This window comes from Prunus persica, chromosome G8 (genome assembly GCF_000346465.2).
Source record: "Prunus persica cultivar Lovell chromosome G8, Prunus_persica_NCBIv2, whole genome shotgun sequence".
Classification (NCBI taxonomy): Eukaryota; Viridiplantae; Streptophyta; class Magnoliopsida; order Rosales; family Rosaceae; genus Prunus; species Prunus persica.
This window is the reverse complement of record NC_034016.1, coordinates 5,013,749-5,033,960: the sequence shown is the minus strand read 5'-3', so window position 1 is coordinate 5,033,960 and position 20,212 is coordinate 5,013,749.

Sequence of the window (20,212 nt, the reverse complement as noted above, 5' to 3'; positions counted from 1 at the left end):
GAGAGAGAGAGAGAGAGAGAGAGAGAGAGAGAGAGAGAGAGAGAGAGAGAGAGAGAGAGGAGGAGAGGAGGGAAAATAAGGGGAGGGGGGGAGGAGGGGCAAAGATTACCTACCCCTTGTGCGGCGCTGAAGGAAGGGTGTGGAGGCTAGGGTTTTCCTAAGCGACTATCTGTTTGTTTTAATGTTTTTTGTTTAGTAAGATATATGTGATGTTTATTATATCCCTATTGTTTAAACATTCATGATCTCTTGGACTACAAGGGTTCAAGAAATTTGTGGTCACTCACCGTTGGATGTAAATTCAACGGTTCACTCACTCTTGCACTCTTTTTAAGAAACTTTTTGAACCATTGAATTAATATCCAATGGTAAGTGACCACAATCCCTTGAACTCCTGTGGTCCAAGAGATCAGGATTGATTGTTTAAAATGGGTAAGATGAGAATTTATAGGCCATTAATGATTATATTTGATCGTGTAATTAAATGAATTATTACATTTCATTATCAGACCCTTCATCTATTTTTGTAGCTTGACTTGTGCAAATTTCAATTTAACGTGGCATTTCTTTTTGTGGCGGGTTATTATTGCACCCTTTCTTAAATTTGATAATCAGATTCCTATGCTCCAGGTACAATACCATGCTAACAAAAATAAAAAATAAAAAATGGCAACAGTCATCATTATTTGGTGACATTTAGTGACTAATGCTGGGGTAGCCCCCTTTCTCCCAAAAAACACTCTTAGAGCCTTTTCCACTTTGAGGGGGGAGGAAACCATTGTTCTTCCCCCCTCTCCCCTCTTTTCTTCCTCCTTTCACCTCTTCCCCAATTTTCATAGACAAAGGGTTTTCCCTATTTGTCTTAGTTTTATTATGATTTTCATCCAACCATTATAAGCGGCTGAGGCTCAGTGTCGGATTTTCACCTGCATTTCGGTGTCGGATCTCCACCACCATCTTTTTTGCAATTTCTTTATGTTTGGAATAAGTTGCAGAGACTCTTTGGGTTCTATGTGTAGTTTTCATCTCTCATTTTGTGAGAATTTTTCATCTCTCCTTTGTGAGAGCTTTTCATCTCTTCTTTGTGAGAGTTTTATTTGTATTGTTATGGCTCGGTTTTTTCAAGCTTTATCTCCTTTTTATTATTCTGAGTTTGCAATCTTAGTTGGGATGCCTATGCCAGAGTTTCTTCTATCCTACCTGATCGTTAGTGGAGACACGCCATATTGTCTTAATTTTGATATTAGACCACTCCGTTATTGTAATGGCCCTTTTGTGGCTAGTTTGTATTGGCCCTTTGTGGCTAGTGGCTTTTTTGGCTGAATTATGAATGCAATCATGGAATTTCTTAACAACAAAAAAAGTGACTAATGATGGGGTGACTAAAGGCTTTAGTCCCAAAGCATTTGTAGTGAACTTATATTTAATGTACCTCAATGTCCAGTCAAACATATATTTAATGTACCTCAATGTCAGGTAAAATAGATATTTGATGCACCTCTAGGTACATATTTGATGCACCTCAATGCTAAGTAAAACATATATAGAACAAAACGTTATACCTGTTAAATTTCAGAGAGACGGGTCAGCGGCTCACTACTAATAGCACCGATATTGTATTCAACTTAATCACCTATAAAGCCCAGTAAGTGTGGGGGTTTTATCACAAAAGGCCTCGGTGATATTAGTAGTGAAACCATTCATTATATCTTGTATTTTATTTAGTCAAGTTTTCGATGTGAGACTTATATTCTTCAACAATACCTTTACACTAGGTATATATTAAAACATTAACATATGACAAAAAATTCCTTCAACGAATTTCGAAAAACTCAATTTATAAATTTATACCTAAAATACAGATATATGCTACAAATCTAATAAAGCTAAGGATATAGTGTGCAAATGCTTTGGGATTCTCCAAAATGTAGTTTCCATATGTCTGAATTAGAATAGCTGAAATTTGAATTAAATAGGTTTTATATCCGTTAGCCATGACACCACCTTCTAAAAATTGAACATCTGCCTATAACTATAACCATAGTTAATTCTTTATTTTTAATTATTTAAAAGTATTTAAAATAAAAAATATAGTAAAATATAATAAAATAACATTTTTTAAAAAATCTCTCTCCTTCTCTCTCCCTCCTCACAACACACCATTCTCTTGCAGGAACCTCAAGGTACCTAGCACAGATGTTCCGCAGCAGCGCCATTCTTGTGGTCACCGTCGACCAAGTCAAGCACGCCAGCCCTTGCTACGTCATCGTCTCCGACCCAACTCACGCCCAAGGCATTTCGCGCATGTCCGACCTAGGACATCAAACGAGCCGTTTCGGTGGCCGTCGTAAACTAGCACAGCGCGGAGGTCAAAAAAATCCAAGGGATCGATCTAGGTCTGGGCTATTAAAAACGCGAGATATGTAATGGGTCAAATAAGGTTGGCCAATAACATAGACGACAACTACGAAGTTTTCACATTTTTGAAGGCAATTCAAGATTCGTACGACCTCATTGTGCATACCAAGCAAATGGGTCTACTCCTAGTTATGCAATTCGCCATCGGAGGCATGTAACGCCGACGAAGGTGGCGTTGATGATGCAAATGGGGGTGTATGAAGGTTTTATCGAGTCACCTGCCTCCATAGAGTGATCATGAACCCCCAACTTATACCATAGAATCATGCCTTCGAGAGAACTCAAACTATTTAGTTATGATCTAAGAATCCACAACGCTTTCCACAAGACAAACTGTGGTGCCTCGGGTCAAGGATTAGCTTACATTATTGCAACTATAAAGCTCTTGTTTGATATGTAAGTAAAACCTCCTTACAAGATCTCTTGGTTAATCGTGTTAAGTGAATTCACTCTCTAGTGAACACCCATACACTTATCTTAGTGTCTCTACATAAATGACTTGAGACCAGTCATCCTCCCAATTGAGTAGATATAGTGTATGCTCTTTACGGATTGTCAATGCCTAGTTGACAAGCCGATGACTAGGAACTCTTTAGGATGTGAGCTTATAGGGAAAGGTCTCATGGACTCAACATCTTTAATCACTTTCCTCATCTCACATTACATGGACTCGTTGATTAAATAAACAACATTTAATGAAGCAGTTACTTAAAACAACATCATGCCCATTTATATTAAATAATAAGGTGAAATATCCATAAAGTTTACATCTAAGTATTGCTTTAGGACATATTTCTAACAACCCATTGTAAACGTTCATCCAGTATATCAACAAGATTTGCTTTGTTTCGATTCAGAGTTCATCTTGAGCACTATTTAATCCATATGTTGCACAAATTTTCATAACTTTTTGAGTTTATTTGTGGGAGCATCATCTAGTTGCCCAACTCGCTGACACTCTAACCATATAAAAAGCCTTGTTGGCAAGGTAAAAGAACCTATGACGAGAGGTGTTCTTTCATTGGCCAGATTCGCTTTAATTAAGAATCATGATCTTGCGCATTTAGCCACACTATAAATATTCACTCAGATGCACAACCAATGTGGTCACCGTGCTGGCACACCTTACACAAGTACACATCATGGTTTTATTTTATTACTTTACAGCAAAGTGTGAGCAATAAGCTGGAGATCCTTAATAAAAGCTTATGCTAATCTATTTTGAGTATGGACGTGGGGAACTGGGTGCTCAAAATCAATCCCAAGTGACATGCATTAAGTATCAAAAGTTGAGAGGTAAACTCACTAGCATTATCAAGTTGAATTGACTTGATTGGATAATCAAGGAATTGTGCTCGTAATTTAATTATCTGAGCAAGAAGCCTAGCAAAAGTAACATTACGAGTTGACAATAGGCAAAACTTTGACCATCTTGTAAATGCATCTATTAAAACCATAAAATAACATAATGGTCCACAAGATCGTTGAATTGGCCAACAAATATCCCCATGAATTTGCTGTTAACAAATATGGACATTCAAAGCCAAGTTTTGACTGAGATGTTCTAATGATCAATTTCCCTTGGGAGCAAGCTTTGCAAGACTGTGCAATGGACAAAGCACTATGGTAAGGCCTTACTGGATGTCCATTTGAATTTGAAATAATCCTACGCATCATTGTGGATCTAAGATGGCCAAGACGATCATGCCACACATGAAAATCGTCGGGTTTATGAACTTCTGGTTGATGACAACATGGACTTCAACTACTTTGATGGTCGTATAATACAACCCATAAGAGAAAGCATGAAGTGGTTCCAATATATACCTCTGGTTATTAATATTGGAGGTAAAGCAAAGATACTCCACATTGTGACCATTTTTAGTTTCAATATAGTATCCATTCTTTTGAATGTCTTCAAAACTGAGTAAATCCCTTCTCGATTTTGAAGAGTGCAAACCATTATCAGTAGAGAATTGAGTCCCATTGGGTAACAAAGTTTGAGCTCTTCCAGAGCTGTCACTTAGGTTTGCAGAATCTAGTATGGTAGTTACCTTAACTTTTGAGAAATGTAAATTGTCAAAATATTTTTTATCTCAAATAATTGTGTGCCTAGTTGCACTATGCGCAAGACAAATATCTTCACCATTTTTCCCAAAACGAGAGCATTCATGATTGGTTTTTACCAATTATCAATTGGATGAAACAAGTAAATCTTATGGAGGGAAGTTTGATATTAAAAACACCAACTAATCTAGTGTTATGAGAGAGATTTTGAGTAAATCCACGTTTGAATCTTTGTTTTATTTTTTATTACGGAGCTACAAATGGAAGTCTAACCAGCATTTGGAGGAATAGCTCTTATGAATATGCTTCACCACTCATCAATTGGAGAGAACAGTTAAAGTCTTTGATGGCAAGTTTGAAATTGATAGATTAGCAAATCTAGTGTGATGAGAGGACTCCTAAATAAATCTACATGGAAGCTTTGATGTGTACGCTTGTCGAGGTAGTTTTGATGTCTTGTGAGGGTGATATCTTGGCGTTTGGGGTGGTACTGCACGAATTGGTTAAAAGCCACAAGCTAAGCAGACATGAATATATAACTACACAAGGTGGGGCTAGGGATACTTTACAGTATTTGGAGGACAACAAAAGCAATCCTGCGAAGCTGGTAAATTTGTATAACCCTATTCTTTATAATTAAACTAGTACGTAAAAACAATTATTGATATTAGGCCTTGTTTGAAATGAGTTTTAAAAAATAGAAGCTTAAGGAGTTTATGGATCCAAGAATTAAAAAGACTATGCCCTAGAAGCTGCTTTCCAGATGGTGATGATGATAAGCAAGTGCCTTACTATTAACCCTCAAGAGCGCCCCACCAACTTAGAAATTTTGATGGAATATTTTGGGAGAAAAACAATAAAATGGAAGCTTTGGAATAGATCCACATTGGAACTTTTATTATCTGCGCTTAGGGAGGGACAAATGGATGTCATCATCGTACAATTGGAGAAACGACTGGTATGGATATTTTTTACTAATTTTCAATTAGACGAAATAGTTAAATCTTGTGGAGGAAAGTTTGATATTGTTAACATCAACTAATCTAGTGTTATGTAGGGATGGCAATGTGCCCAAATTAGCGTTCTTTTTCTTGGGTTCAATTGCACTCTCTCCCTCTCTCACACACATTTTATGGCCCTGATGTGCACGATGATCCCACAATCAAGCTGCCAAGAACAACCAATCATGCAAGAACAAAAATCGAGGTACTGTAGATCTCATTCATCAATTTTATTTTTTTCATATCATAACTAAAAGTCTAGACTAGTTAAAAAAATTAAAACATGTCATAACTACATGTTCAAGACATGATCTTCATTATAGAAGTACCACCACCATCGTACATCTTAATATAATTATATGATAAAATAAATTACATATATTCTAAACGGGGAGGTTTCGGGTCGGGGTTAGAAAACCATCCTTTCCCCTCCTGGAACACCATACTTGAAAAATTCCGAGCTGACCCCATATCCATTTTTTATACTTCATACACGACCTATTAGGGTTGAATCCCTGTGAAGACCCTTACTCATGAGGAAAATCCAAGTTTGAAAGGGCTTTTGACTCAATCCACATTAGAATCTTTGTTGTTTGTGATTACGAAGGTAGAAATGGAAGTCTAACCATCATTTGGAGTAATGGCACGTTTGAATAATCTTCACCACTCATCAATTTGACGAATTAGTTAAAGTGTTTGATGGCAGGTTTAATCTTGATAGATCAAAGAATCTAGTGTTATGAAAGGGCCTCCGAATAAATCCACATGGAAGGTTCGATGGCAACGCTTATGGAGGTAGCTTTGATGTCTCCTGAGGGAGATATCTTTGCATTTGGAGTGGTGTTGCATGAGTTGATTAAAGGCCAGAAGGTAGGCAGACGTTAAGATATAACTAAACAAGGTGGGGTTAGGGATACTTTACAGTATTTGGAGGACAACCAAAGCAATCCTGCAAAGTTGGTAAATTGTATAGCCCTATTCTTTATAATGAAATAGGTACATAGAAATAATTATTGATATTGGGCCTAGTTTGAAATGAGTTTTTAGAAATCGAAGCTTAAGAAGTTCATAGATCCAGTAATTAAAAAAGACTATGCCCTAGAAGCGGCTTTCCAGATGGCGATGATGATAAGTAGGTGCCTCGGTATTAACCCTCAAGAGCACCCACCAACTTGGAAATTTTGATGGAATCTTTTAGGAGAAAAATAATAAGATGGAAGCTTTTGAATAGATCGACATTGGAACCTTTATTGTCTGCACTTAGGGAGGGCCAACTGGATGTCATCCTCGTATATTTGGAGGAATGACTGCTATGAATATTTTTTTACCAATTTTCAATTGGACAAAATAGTTAAATCTTGTGGAAGGAAGTTTGATATTGATAACACCAACTAATCTAGTGCTATGAGAGGGCATTTGGGTCAATCCACATTTCAACCTTTGTTGTTTCTGATTACAGAGGTACAAATGGAAGTTTAACCAACATTTGGAGGAATGGTTCGTATAAATAACCTTCACCACTCATCAATTGGACGAAATAGTTAAAGTGTTTGATGGCAAGTTTTATCTTGATAGATCAATGGATCTCTTGTTATGAGAGGGCCTCTAAATAAATCCACATGGAAGGTTCGATTTCAACTCTTATGGAGGTAGCTTTGATGTCTCGTGAGTGAGATATCTTTGCATTTGGAGTGGTATTACTCTAGTTGATTAAAGGCCACAACGTAGGCAGACGTGAAGGTATAACTAAACTGCGTGGGGCTAGGGATACTTTACAGTATTTGGAGGACAACAAAAGCAATCTTGCGAAGATGGTAAATTTGTATAACCTTATTCTTTATAATTAAATTAGTACATAGAAAGAATTATTGATATAATGCCTTGTTTGGAATGAGTTTTTAGAAATCAAAGCTTAAGGAGTTTATAGATCCAATAATTAAAAAAGACTATGCCCAGGAAGCGGCTTTCCAAATGGCGATGATGATAAGCAGGTGCCTTACCATTAACCATCAAGATTGCCCCATCAAATCGGAAATTTTGATTGAATCTTTTGGGAGAAAAACAATAAGATGGAAGCTTTTGAATTGATCCACATTGGAATCTTTATTGTCTGCGCTTAGGAAGGGACAACTGGACGTCATCATTGTATATTTGGAGGAATGACTAATATGAATATTTTTTACCAATTATCAATTGGACGAAATAGTTAAATCTTGTGGAGGGAAGTTTGATATTGATAACATCAACCAATCTAGTGTTATGAGAGGGCATTTGAGTCAATCCACGTTTCAATCTTTGTTGTTTGTGATTACGGAGGTACAAATGGAAGTTTACTAACATTTGGAGTAATGGCTCGTATGAATAACCTTCACCACTCTGCAATTGGATGAAATAGTTAAAGTGTTTGATGGCAAGTTTTATCTTAATAGATCAACAGATCTATTGTTGTGAGAGGGCCTCTGAATAAATCCACATTGAAGGTTCGATGTCAATTCTTATGGAGGTAGCTTTGATGTCTCTTGAATGAGATATCTTTGCATTTGGAGTGGTACTGCTCGAGTTGATTAAAGGCCACAAGGTAGGTAGGCGTGAAGATGTAACTAAACAAGGTAGGGTTAGGGACACTTTACAGTATTTGGAGGACAACAAAAGCAATCCTGCGAAGTTGGTAAATTTGTATAACCCTATTATTTATAATTAAACTAGTATATAGAAAGAATTATTAATATAATGCCTTGTTTGAAATGAGTTTTTAGAAATCGAAGAGTTAATAGATCCAGTAATTAAAAAAGATTATGCCCTAGAAGCAGTTGTTTAGATGGCGATGATGATAAGCAACTACCTCGCTATTAATCATCAAGAGAGCCCCACCAACTTAGAGATTTTGATGGAATCTTTAAGGAGAAAAATGATAAGATGGAAGCTTTTGAATATCCACATTGAATCCTTTATTGACTGTGCTTACGAAGGTATAAATGGATGATATCGTCATACATTTGGAAGAATGACTGGTATGATTATTTTTTACAAATTGTCAATTAGACGAAACAATTAAATGTTGTGGAAGGGAGTTTGATATTGACATCAACTAATCTAGTGTTATGTAAGGATGACAATGAGCCCAAATTAGGGTTCTTTTTCTTGGGTTTAGTCGCACTCTCTCCCTCCCTCTCACACACATTTTATGGCCATGATGCGCTTGTTGATCCCACAACCAAGCTGCCAAGAATAGCCAATCATGCAAGAACAGCAATCCATATACTATAGATCTCACTTATCATTTTCTTATTTGTCAAAAAAATTTAATACATGTTATAACTATAAGTTCAAGACATGATCGTCATTATAGAAGTGGCACCACCATCATACATCTTAATAATATAAGTGTGTGTATATATATATTCTAAACGGGGAGGGTTCGGGTCAGGATTAGAAAACCATCCCAGCCTCTCCCCAAACACCATACTTGAAAAATTCCCTGAACGCATCCTCATATCCTTTTTTTATCCTTCATACTCGACCTATTATGGTCGAATCCTCATGATGAACCTTTCCCATGAGGAAAATTTCCACCCCTAAAGTTATGACAGGGCTTTTGAGTAAATCCACTTTTCAACCTTTATTGTTTGTGATTACGGAGGTACAAATGGAAGTCTAACCATCATTTGGAGGAATTACTCGTATGAATAATCTTCACCACTCCTAAATTGGACTAAATAGTTAAAGTGTTTTGATGGCAAGTTTGATCTTGATAGATCAGCGGAATATATCCACATGGAAGGTTTCGATACGAAGGTTGCTTTGACGTGTCGTGAGGGAGATATCTCTGACATGTAACTACTCGAGTTGATTAAGGGCCACAAGGCACGTGAAGATATAACTAAACAAGGTGGGGCTAGGGATACTTTATAGTATTTGGCGGATAACAAAAGCAACCATGTGAAGCTGGTAAATTTGTATAACCCTATTATTTATAATTAAACTAGTACTTAGAAAGAATATTGATTTAATGCCTTGTTTGAAATGAGTTTTTAGAAATCAAAGCTTAAGGAGTTTATAGATTCAGTTATTAAAAAAGATTATGCCTTAGAAGAAACTTTCCAGATGGCGATGATGATAAGCAGCTGCAATGCTATTAATCATCAAGAGCGCCCCACCAACTTGGAAATTTTGACGGAATTTGTTAGGAGAAAAACGACAAGATGGAAGCTTTTGAATAGATCGACATTGGAACCTTTATTGTCTACGCTTATGAAGGTACAAATGGATGATATCATCATACATTTGGAAGAATGACTAGTATGACTATTTTTAACTAATTGTCAATTGGCCGAAATAGTTAAATATTATGGAGGGAAGTTTGATATTCATCAACTAATCAAGTGTTATGTAGGGGTGGCAATGAGCCCAAATTAGGTTTCTTTCTTGGGTTTAATTGCACCCTCTCCCTCTCTCACACACACATTTTATGGCCATGATGCGCTCGTTGATCCCCCAACCAAGCTTCCAAGAACAACAATCCACATACTGTAGATCTGATTCATCATTTTTTTAATTTTATTTTTCAAATCATAACTAAAAGTCTAGACTAGTTAAAAAAATTAATACATGTCATGAGTACATGTTCAAGACATGATCATCATTATAGAAGTTGCACCATCATCATACATCTTAATAATATAATTATATGATAAAATCAATTACACATACACACACATGTATATATATTCTAAATGGAGAGGGTTCAGGTCGGGGATTAGAAAATCATCCTTGCCCCTCCCCGAACATCATACTCGAAAAGTTCCCCAAACTCGTCCCCATATCTATTTGTTATCCTTCATACTCGACCCATTACTGTTGAATCCCCGCGAAGACCCTAACCAATAGGGAAAATTGTCATCCCTAGCGTTATGAAAGGGCTTTTGAGTTGCATTTAGAGCACCGGATAGTATAAATAATTTTCATTGCTCATCCATTGGATGCCGTAATCGAAATGTTTTGTGACAAGTTTAATCTTGATATTATCAATAGATCTAGTGTTCTGAGTGCACTTTTGAATCTTTTGTCTAGGTTAGTATAGACAACATTTGTTTCCTATGAAGTTAGTCTATCCTAATGTAATGCACCCCTTGGGATAAGCTAAACATGAATATTGGATTTTTTTACCCATCTATCTATCCACAATGGAAGCATATTGCAAGATATCCTGCTTAGGAACAACATCAGGGGCAACCCTCAGTTGGTAAAACATAGTAAAGTTTTGTGTTAATGGCCAGGGTATGGCTTTATTGCACTCCACATCACCAGGGTTGGATTTTCACCATATTTTAAACACTCTATTCAGCTAGACCATGTGATTAATAATATAATTTCGTCATGTTACTACTAATAAAGCTTAATTATATTATTAAGTAAGTGTGTTTTCTATTTATGCATGCAGAGCTTAAATGTTAAGCTTTCAGGATTTGGGCTCAAAGACATAAGATACAAGTTAAAGATTGCTAAATCAACATAGAATTTAGCTAGTACTTCTACAACCTATATCAACGTAACACACGTCCCCCCCCAGTACTATAATAAGAATCAATATAATGTAAATCAAGCATAAAATTAATACACTAATATAACATATGGGTGGCATTTAATATGATTATGTATGTACACAAGTCAATGGTTTACAACAGGGGACGTTTATGGGATGGGAGTGGTTATTCTATAAATCAAGACAGAGAGAATGGTAGACATATCTGATGTCTCTGGTGCTATAGAAACTTTACAAGATTTGGCCAATGAAGACCAACAGCATAACTAGGTAAAATATTTAAATGTTAATTTGTACTAGGTAATTAATCATGTCTGGAAAAATAAAATGAAAAATTGAACAATCAATGCAAAACTCTAAGAATTTGAGCTTAAGCCATTTTATTGATCATGCGGTAAAAGGAAGATATGCATTTCCAATCGCTTTGCAAATAGAAATACTGGCAAACAAATGTCGCGGAACTAATGTTGAACTTTGCCCCTATCCTTGACATTTTGAAGGAGCTGGAGGATGAGTACTATTTGATTGCTTAGAGTTGGAGCTTCGGATGGTAGAAGACCTCCATGGTGTTTATTGATTTTTCGGTTTTTCGTGTTTTGTGTGGTGTTTATGAGTGGGCTTTTGAATAGCTTAACATTGGAACCTTTATTTTTTGCACTTAGGGAGGTACAAATGGATGTCGCAATATATCTTCATGACAGGAGGACCAAAGTCTAACCAGCATTTGAAGGAACGGATGGTATGAACAATTTTCACCACTTAATTATCAATTGGATGCATCAGTTAAAGCATTTGGCAGAAAGTTTAATCTTGAAAGTATTAGTGGATCTAGTGTTATGTGAGGAATTTTGATTAGATCCACATTGGAACCTTTATTGTCTACACTTAGGGACGTACATATGGATATCGCCATCGTCATGATAAGAGTACCAAAGTTTGACCAACATTTGGAGGAATGAAATATATGAATTATTTTCACCACTCATCAATTGGATGAAGCAGTTTAAGTGTTTGGCGATAGGTTTAATCTTGATAACATCTGCTAATATAATTTATAAAAAGAGGCTATTGAACAAATCCACATGGAACCTTTGTTGTTTGCTCTTAAGAAGGAACAAATGGATGTCACCTCATCGTGATACGTGGTGGAATTAGATAAGCCTTCTCGAGAAATTTTAGCACATAGATTCAGCAAGTTGTGTTAGCCCGTGTAGTATGAATAGTCTCTTGTCGGGTACTGTAGTGTAATATGTGTTTAACATGTGTAAAGTTGTAATAATGGTTAGATTCTCTTTTGTATTATAAATAAGTCATCTCCTTCTTGAGGAAGGCAAAGTGAAATTTCTACCAGAGTCCTTTGTAAGAAACCTTGATAATAATAGAGATCCTGTTTATTGGTATCAGAGCCTTATCACTTAACAAGTCTTTTTTTATAAAGAAGATAAATTCCATTAATATTCCAAGAATAATGCAAAAGAACTGACATGTTAACAGTGGCCTCATTAAAACCTTATTTGGAAAACCATATGGAAAAAACCCTAAGCGAGGAAAGAGTACCATGAGAGGAAAACTAGTTGTAGGAATTTCTAAAATACACTTAAATAGAACAATGAGTTATCTAATATGCATTTCTAAAATACAAAGAAGCATAAGCAAAACTAAACTTTAGAAACTCATACAAATCCTACAAGTGCCAAATCTTTTTCAGTTTATGAAAAGATTGCACCAATGACTCTCTAAACTACTTTTAAAGATAGGGTTAAAGAGATAGTTACTCGTGGAGCGAATCTTGTAGCCTAACAAGGTGTTCAAGTAAAGTGCTTGTCTCTCTCGTGATGATCAACTATGGCTCTTCAATATGTACAATAGTGTGCACCTCCCCAAAGCTCTTCACCAAGGATGGATAGAAATGAGAGAATGAAAACTTGGGAGAGAAAAGATTGCTAGCTCTCGCTCTTGCAAGTGGCCAGGCAAGGGGGTTTGAGAGAGAGGTGTGATATTTCATCTCTTCCAAAATTTCCAACTTGAAACCCTAAAAATGAAATAGTGCTATGGCTTCTAATTTATGGACCCATCTTATGACAAGGCCACATGTGTGCCGCACCCTCCCTTTGGTGACCTAATTTTGGGCCTTCTTATTCCTACACATTTACACTTTAATGTGTCACATGTGTCTAAAGTCTCCTATGGTTCAATTCTCAATTCTTTAAGTCATGTGGGACCCAATTAATGTTCAATAACTTTAATTGGTTAAATTAAACTATTCTAATTTGTTTAATTTGTTTAATGACTTAGTTAATTAAGTCACTAACTTGTCTTACAAGTATTGTTCCCGGTGAATCCTTATTAACCATGTCATGTGTAGGGTCAACGATTGACCTTTGACTTTGACTTTGACCAATGCATAAAATTTCCTTCTCTGTTCTAATTCTCAATCCACTCCTAAATCGTGAATGAGTTGAATCCTACTACGTCACATCTCGAGATCGGCTCCGCCGTATTCTCAATCCACTCCTAAATCATGAATGAGTTGAATCCTACGATGTCATATCTCGAGATCGGCTCCGCCGTAGCACGATATTGTATGCTTTGGGTCCCCCTCACTGCCCTCACAGTTTTATTTCTAGGAACTCAAGAGTAACTTCCCAGTGGGTCACCCATCCTGGGATTCCTCTAGCCCCAACTCACTTAACTTCGGAGGTCCTATGACTTCGAAGCTAGTGAGCTCCCAAAGGGCCTCGTGCTAGATGAAGGCGGCCATGTACATATAAGGCACATCACCCCCTCTCTGTTGGCCGATGTGGGATGTTACAGACTTGCTTTACCCCCAGAACTATCTCGGATTCATGATGTGTTTCATGTGTCTATGTTGCGAAAGTATGTGCCTGATCCTTCCCATATCCTAGAACAACAACCAGTGGAATTGAGAGAAGACTTGTAGTACGAGGAGCAACCCATATAGATTTTGGGCAGAAAAGAACAGATGTTGAGCTCCAGATCCATCCCAGTAGTGAAAGTGCTATGGAGGAGTCACACTGTTAAGGAAGCTATATGGAAGCCCGAGGCACAGATGCAGGCTAAGAATCCACATCTCTTTTACTAACAGGTACGTAAATTTTGGGGATGAAATTTTTATAAAGGGGGTAGACTGTAACATCCCGACCCAAAAATATTAATAATTTTGAATTAAATTAAATTAAAGTGTGAAATTACGATTTTGCCCTCAAGGGTAGTTGTAATTTGGTCACTTTTTGATCCAGAATGATTTTGGGGTAACGAGTGGTATTTTTACATAGGTTGTACTGAGATGAGTCCGTATACACGCGGGAGGCTTGAATCGGAGTTATAGCGGAAAAGTTACCATCAAAACACCTTCAATGGCATAACTGTAAATTTAACGAAGTCAGATTTTTAAAAATCTGATTTTCCTTTCTCTCTCCCTCTCTCTCTCTCTCTCTCTCTCTCTCTCTCCTTGCGAATGTAGCCCCCTCCCCCTGACTAGTTTTGCACAGCCACTGCCTCCGGCCACCACAGGCCAAGACACCGGTGCCAAACTGACCGGCCTGGCCCTGCCGTCGTACCTCAGATCACTCCAGCCCCGAACCGCCGCGCCAGCTACAGGAAAAGTCAAGAAATCAAGCTGATTTTTGCTCAATTTTTCCACCGTCCGATCTCCCCCCTCCAACTACCAAATCTGACGAGTGAGGTACTTAGACCGCTCGCACGCAGCAGGCTGGACCCTTTCAGAGTCAGGCAGCGTGTGACTATTTGTGGGTGGACTTTGTTTTAAAATGTGCATTATTTTCAGTAATTAAATGAATACGCATGAAATATAGTTGGACTGAAAATTTGGGAAATTTAAATATATTTGTATTAGTATTATTTAGTTGTGAATTTTGTTTATCTTGATTTGAAAGCTTGATTTGCCTCAGCGATGGGTTTATGTTGAGATGTTCAAATTATTTGTGATGAGGTTTGGATGAAATATGGTGAATTGGGTTAGTAAATAATGTTGATTATTTTGGAAATTATACCATCCCTCAGATACTGGATTTCCCATATATGGCGTTAGAAATTTCTAGCGTGTGGGAAAATATGTGATTATTGGATCTCACACATGGCTTTAGAATATTCAGGCGTGTGAGACATTGTGATTTGTTATGGGTTATCACACGTGGCGTTGGAGAATTCCGGCGTGTGATAATGTAGTCTGCGCGCGTAGGACTTAGTATATTAGCCACACGTGGCATTGAAAATTTCTGGCGTGTGTGCTACAAAGTTTCATCCCCTGGTTGGACTACTCATCCCTAGACACAAGATAGAAACTGAAAATCCTACGGGCTAGCCACCAATCCCCCGGTTGGATTGTTTCCCCGGTTGGATATGAGAAATACACGTATTTCTGAGAAGCGGAAAATGCGGTGTTTTGTGATAATTAAATAAAACTAGTAACCAATGCATGTTTTGAGCATTATTTTTCAAATGGTGGGGTTATTATGTTGTTTTACGAATTAAATTCAAACTTTGTTTTCGTCAATTCACACATTTTCTGTTTTGCGCCCCCCATACAGTAGCGATCAAAAAGTGCTGCAGAGCCGAATTCGAAGCCCCCGAGTCTTGAACATCAGTAGGATAGGTTTTGAACATTTTCTTTCTATTAAACTTACTGTCCTTGTAAACTAAATTCGATAGATGCTCTGTTATCGCCTATGTTAGGGTATACTTGTGAGGCCAGAGGCCATTCGTTTTATACTGTTGAATGTTGAATGCATGCGGCTAGTTGGGAATATATTGTGATTGTTATGCAGGTTGAAATTTTTGGGGTTATCCAAATTATAGAGGAGACTCTGCCGAAATTTCAACAGAAAGTCTCAGTTATTAGAATGTGGGTCTGGCATCTAGTGATGCAGGAATTAGGTAGGATTCGTCCCGGATTCCAAGGAATTTGGGGCGGCTCTTGTCATACTATTCTACTATTTCTATCTTCCATAAGCCATGGTTGACACCTAGTAGTATGTCATGTCTAGCCAAGCTAAATAGAATTCATTAGAGAACCTAGTCAGTTGTGATTTCAATGCAATCCGGTCCATCTCTAAAACAATACTCTACGTCACATTATTGGGATATGGTCAACTCGTGTCAAATCTCTAATGTGACATTTGTTATGTTATATGATTCACTTGGATGAGACTACAAACTTTGCTATTGCATACCTTATCCTATACTTTGGCAAAAGATTCAAAGATCATATCGCTAGAGTATTCTCCTTTTTTACTAAGAGTAGTGACTCCTTGTTGTACATTGACATGCCTCTGTGAACTTGCTGGATATCCTGATGGTCACCTAAAAAGAACCACATGGAATTCCCCCTTGGAATCCGCGACGAACCCTCCCTATCCGACAATAGGCATGACTTCTACTGGAAAATCGGTAGAGCCTCCCTTGAAACTGGCTCAAAACCCAAAAATCTACTTGCACAACAAACACAATTATTTCCCAAGCGTTCAGCAAGCACAATGTATAAACCACACACCAATTAGCAAAAGTTTCAATGGGCTTCATGCCCCCCTTTACCAACATAAGAAAGTTAGCAAATTCAACTTGACAAAACTGAACATAACAAATAAATCATAAACTTGTGACCGCACCTAGGTTAGCCTAGGTTGCCTACGTACCCTTACTGAAGGACCAAGCCACATGTAGTTCTTTCTACCATGAATCACAATTAAGATAATATAGAAATGTTCAAAGTGAAACCATCAATAAATTTCTAGAATCATTCTTTACCCTGATTTCAACAAACTATATAATTGAATATCATGTCATGAAATTATGTACCTAACTATTCAATTAGTTTATCATTGTACATCCAAACACTTACATAACCAAGCCTTTTATCTGAAATCCATACTTGCAACCATCTGCATAGTGCATATGCCCTGTAATCACCCACCAATGGGTATATGGGAATACCATCAAATCCGAAGGCAACATGGGGAAAGGAAACTAGCTAACCAACTACGTAGACAAGTTGGCAAGAGGCTAGGGATCCAGGCCACCTTATGCAGATAATATGAGTAGGGTGGCGAAGAATATCTTGTTAACTGTACCATACGTTGGTGTTGCACTATTCTCCATATAGATGTACCTCAAACATAATCCATCAATTCCAAGTGCTACACATGTGGAACAACCAACTCCACATGTGTGTTGCATCCTAGTAGAACTCAAGGATACGTGGCTAACCTGAGAACGGAAATAATCCTTCCATTCCCCTAGTAGGATTCAATGAGATATATTCAACCTGATAATGCAAATAATCCATCAATTCCCTTAGGAGGACTCACGGTCAAATGGTTAACCTGAGAATCAATCATAGCAGAACTCAGGGAGATATACTCAACCTAAGAATGCAAATCCTAGCAGAACTCAGGGAGATATACTCAACCTGAGAACGCAAATAATCCGTCAATTCCTCTAGCAAGACTCAGGGAGATACACTCAACCTGATAACTCAAACCCTGGCAATGTCATACACGCGTAGCCGACACCAAGTCCAGGCGCCGCCACGGCCCCGGGCAGCAGTAGGTGTCTTGAGTAATTTTCAAGTGATGGAAAATCCCCAAAACACCAGCCAATACCTATACCAATGGATCAAGCACAACTATGAGAGCATTTTTGGTTCTTGGACCCAGGCCAAAAAGTGGTCGAAGTAGCCTGAAACACGGCCAGAACTGCCTGCCATTTTAGGTGTTTTGATCAAACCTGAAAACTCCAAAATTGACTAAAACTGACTACATAAATAGAGAGAGCACGCTGAGGAGATGAATTTTCATACCTCACTTGATGGAATTAGTGGCCGGAAATGCCATTAATGATGGCGAAAACCTTCAAAACCCTCAAAGCTTTCGAGAGCTCGCGACGGTGCTATGCTGGTTGAGATGGCGGGTCTTGGGCTGGTCGTGGTGCCCCGCTCCTTGCCATCATTTCCCCATCGGTGGTGATGCCTGAAACCTCGAGATGACATCGGACCGTCTACTACAATTCAAATGGTCACAGGTCGTGACCTGAGAGAGAGACGTGAGGAAGGGAGAGAGTCGGAGAGAGAGAGAGAGAGAGAGAGAGAGAGAGAGAGAGAGAGAGAGAGAGAGATACGCCCCAAGAGACAGAGACAGCTGGATATTTAAATTTTAAGTCCGCAAAAATTACGGTAGTGCCATTGCTTTTTCGTAAATCATAACTTCTTCGTTTCAACTCCAATTTGAGTCCACCACATGTCTACGAACTCGTGAGCTTGCGCACTACGCTAAGGAACCAAGAAAATTTCCAAAATTAGCCCCGAGCAAAAAGTCAACCCTAAACCACCAAAGAACCCTAAGGTTAAAGTCGTACTTTCACTTTAGAATTTTAAAAATTAATTTAAATTTCAAGGCGAGATGTTACATCACCTTTAAGCCATATTTCTTAATACAACCATACAGTGTTCTCAAAGATAAATGACTCGTCCAGAAGACAACTACGATGAGGACTAATTTACATTATTGCAACTTAGAATTACTTGTTTGACTTGTGATTAAAACTACTATACAAGAATTCTTAGTTGATCACGTTCAGTGAACTCTATCTCTATTAAGCACCTACCCACTTGTCTTAGTGTCTCTTATATGAATGACTTGAGGGTCGTATGGTATAAGTTCGTGACTCTGCGAACGACGACCCAGCATATACCTGAAATTGAAAACAAAACTCAATTAGATTGAAAATCCCCGGCAACGGCGCCAAAAACTTGTTGGTAAATTTTAACAACAATATTAAAACCTTGCAAGTGCACAAATCAAATGATAGTATAGTAAGCAAGCAAGGGTCGATCCCACGGAGATTGTGATCTAAAGAGATGTTTATCAATGTCACGCAATGAAAATCAAAACAAAGGACTTCCAAACACACGCCAACACCAAGGGGGGTTTTGATTTGTTTTTGTGAATCAAACAAAATAAGGAAAAGGAAACAAAAGAGAATTTAAATTAGAGTTTAAGAGAAATTGGTTTAAAATAAATCAAGAAAAATAGCTAGGACTTACTATCCACCTCCAAACAATCAATCAATCCATAAACAACAATAGATAATCAATTTCTAGCAAGCATATGATGACAACACTCACAACAAGATCATGGCATTTGACTCGAGTTGTATGATTCTCTCTTAAGTGTATGTAAAGTGTATGGCATTTACATCAATACGTGTATTCTTAATTGAAATCTAGTATGGCATTTACTCAAATTAACAATCAAGAATCCATTAAGATCAAAGAGAATATGAGTGTCACAAAAACCCTAAAACATGGCATTTGTTATTAGGAATTCAAGAATCGATTTCTCATAACTAGTTCTTAACCCAATTATTCGTTGCAAACAAGAACACATTCAATATGGCAATTGACCTATGTTCTACAACAATTTAATTCCAATACATGCTTCTAAGTTAGCTACTCAAAGAAACAAAATATCAGAATTCACATAACATAGAGAAACCGAAATCATCACGCTTGTAGAAACTAAAAATCCATTAAACTTGTTTATAAAATTGAAATCATGTTTAGGGCTTCAAGATTAAGCCCTAACTAACAAGAAATTAGTTACTCATGGTCTTGGATGAACTCAAAAATAAATACATAAGAACTGAAAATTAAAAGAAGGAAGGAAAAGAAAGAACTCGTTCGCAGCTTTCTCCTCTTGCGCCGTTGATCTCTTTAGGACGTGAATGCTTTTTATCAGCCTTGGGTCGTCTTTTATATCACTTATATCAGAGTTCTAAACCCTCAAATTGACTGAAAAGTCGTCCAAGAAGTCTTGGTAAACAAGGAATCCAAATAGGAAAGTAAAAATTACAATTCCTAACACTACTACAAAAAGTGAAAAAGACGACCAGAAAACAACGACGGTCTAAGTGAAAACCGTCGTGGTTTATAAAAAGACGACGGTTCTAAAAACACCGTCGTGTAATACAACCTTAGACAACTAAAAAATGGAGATTCAAATGGCTGTTCAAAAACAACGACGTACATAATTAAACAACCGACGTCTATTTGAAACAGATTTCCGCAGTGTAAAATCAATGCCAACAAAGAACGGCAGAAGTTATGAATCGACCGACGTAGAAAGTAAAGACGACGATTTCAATAAAA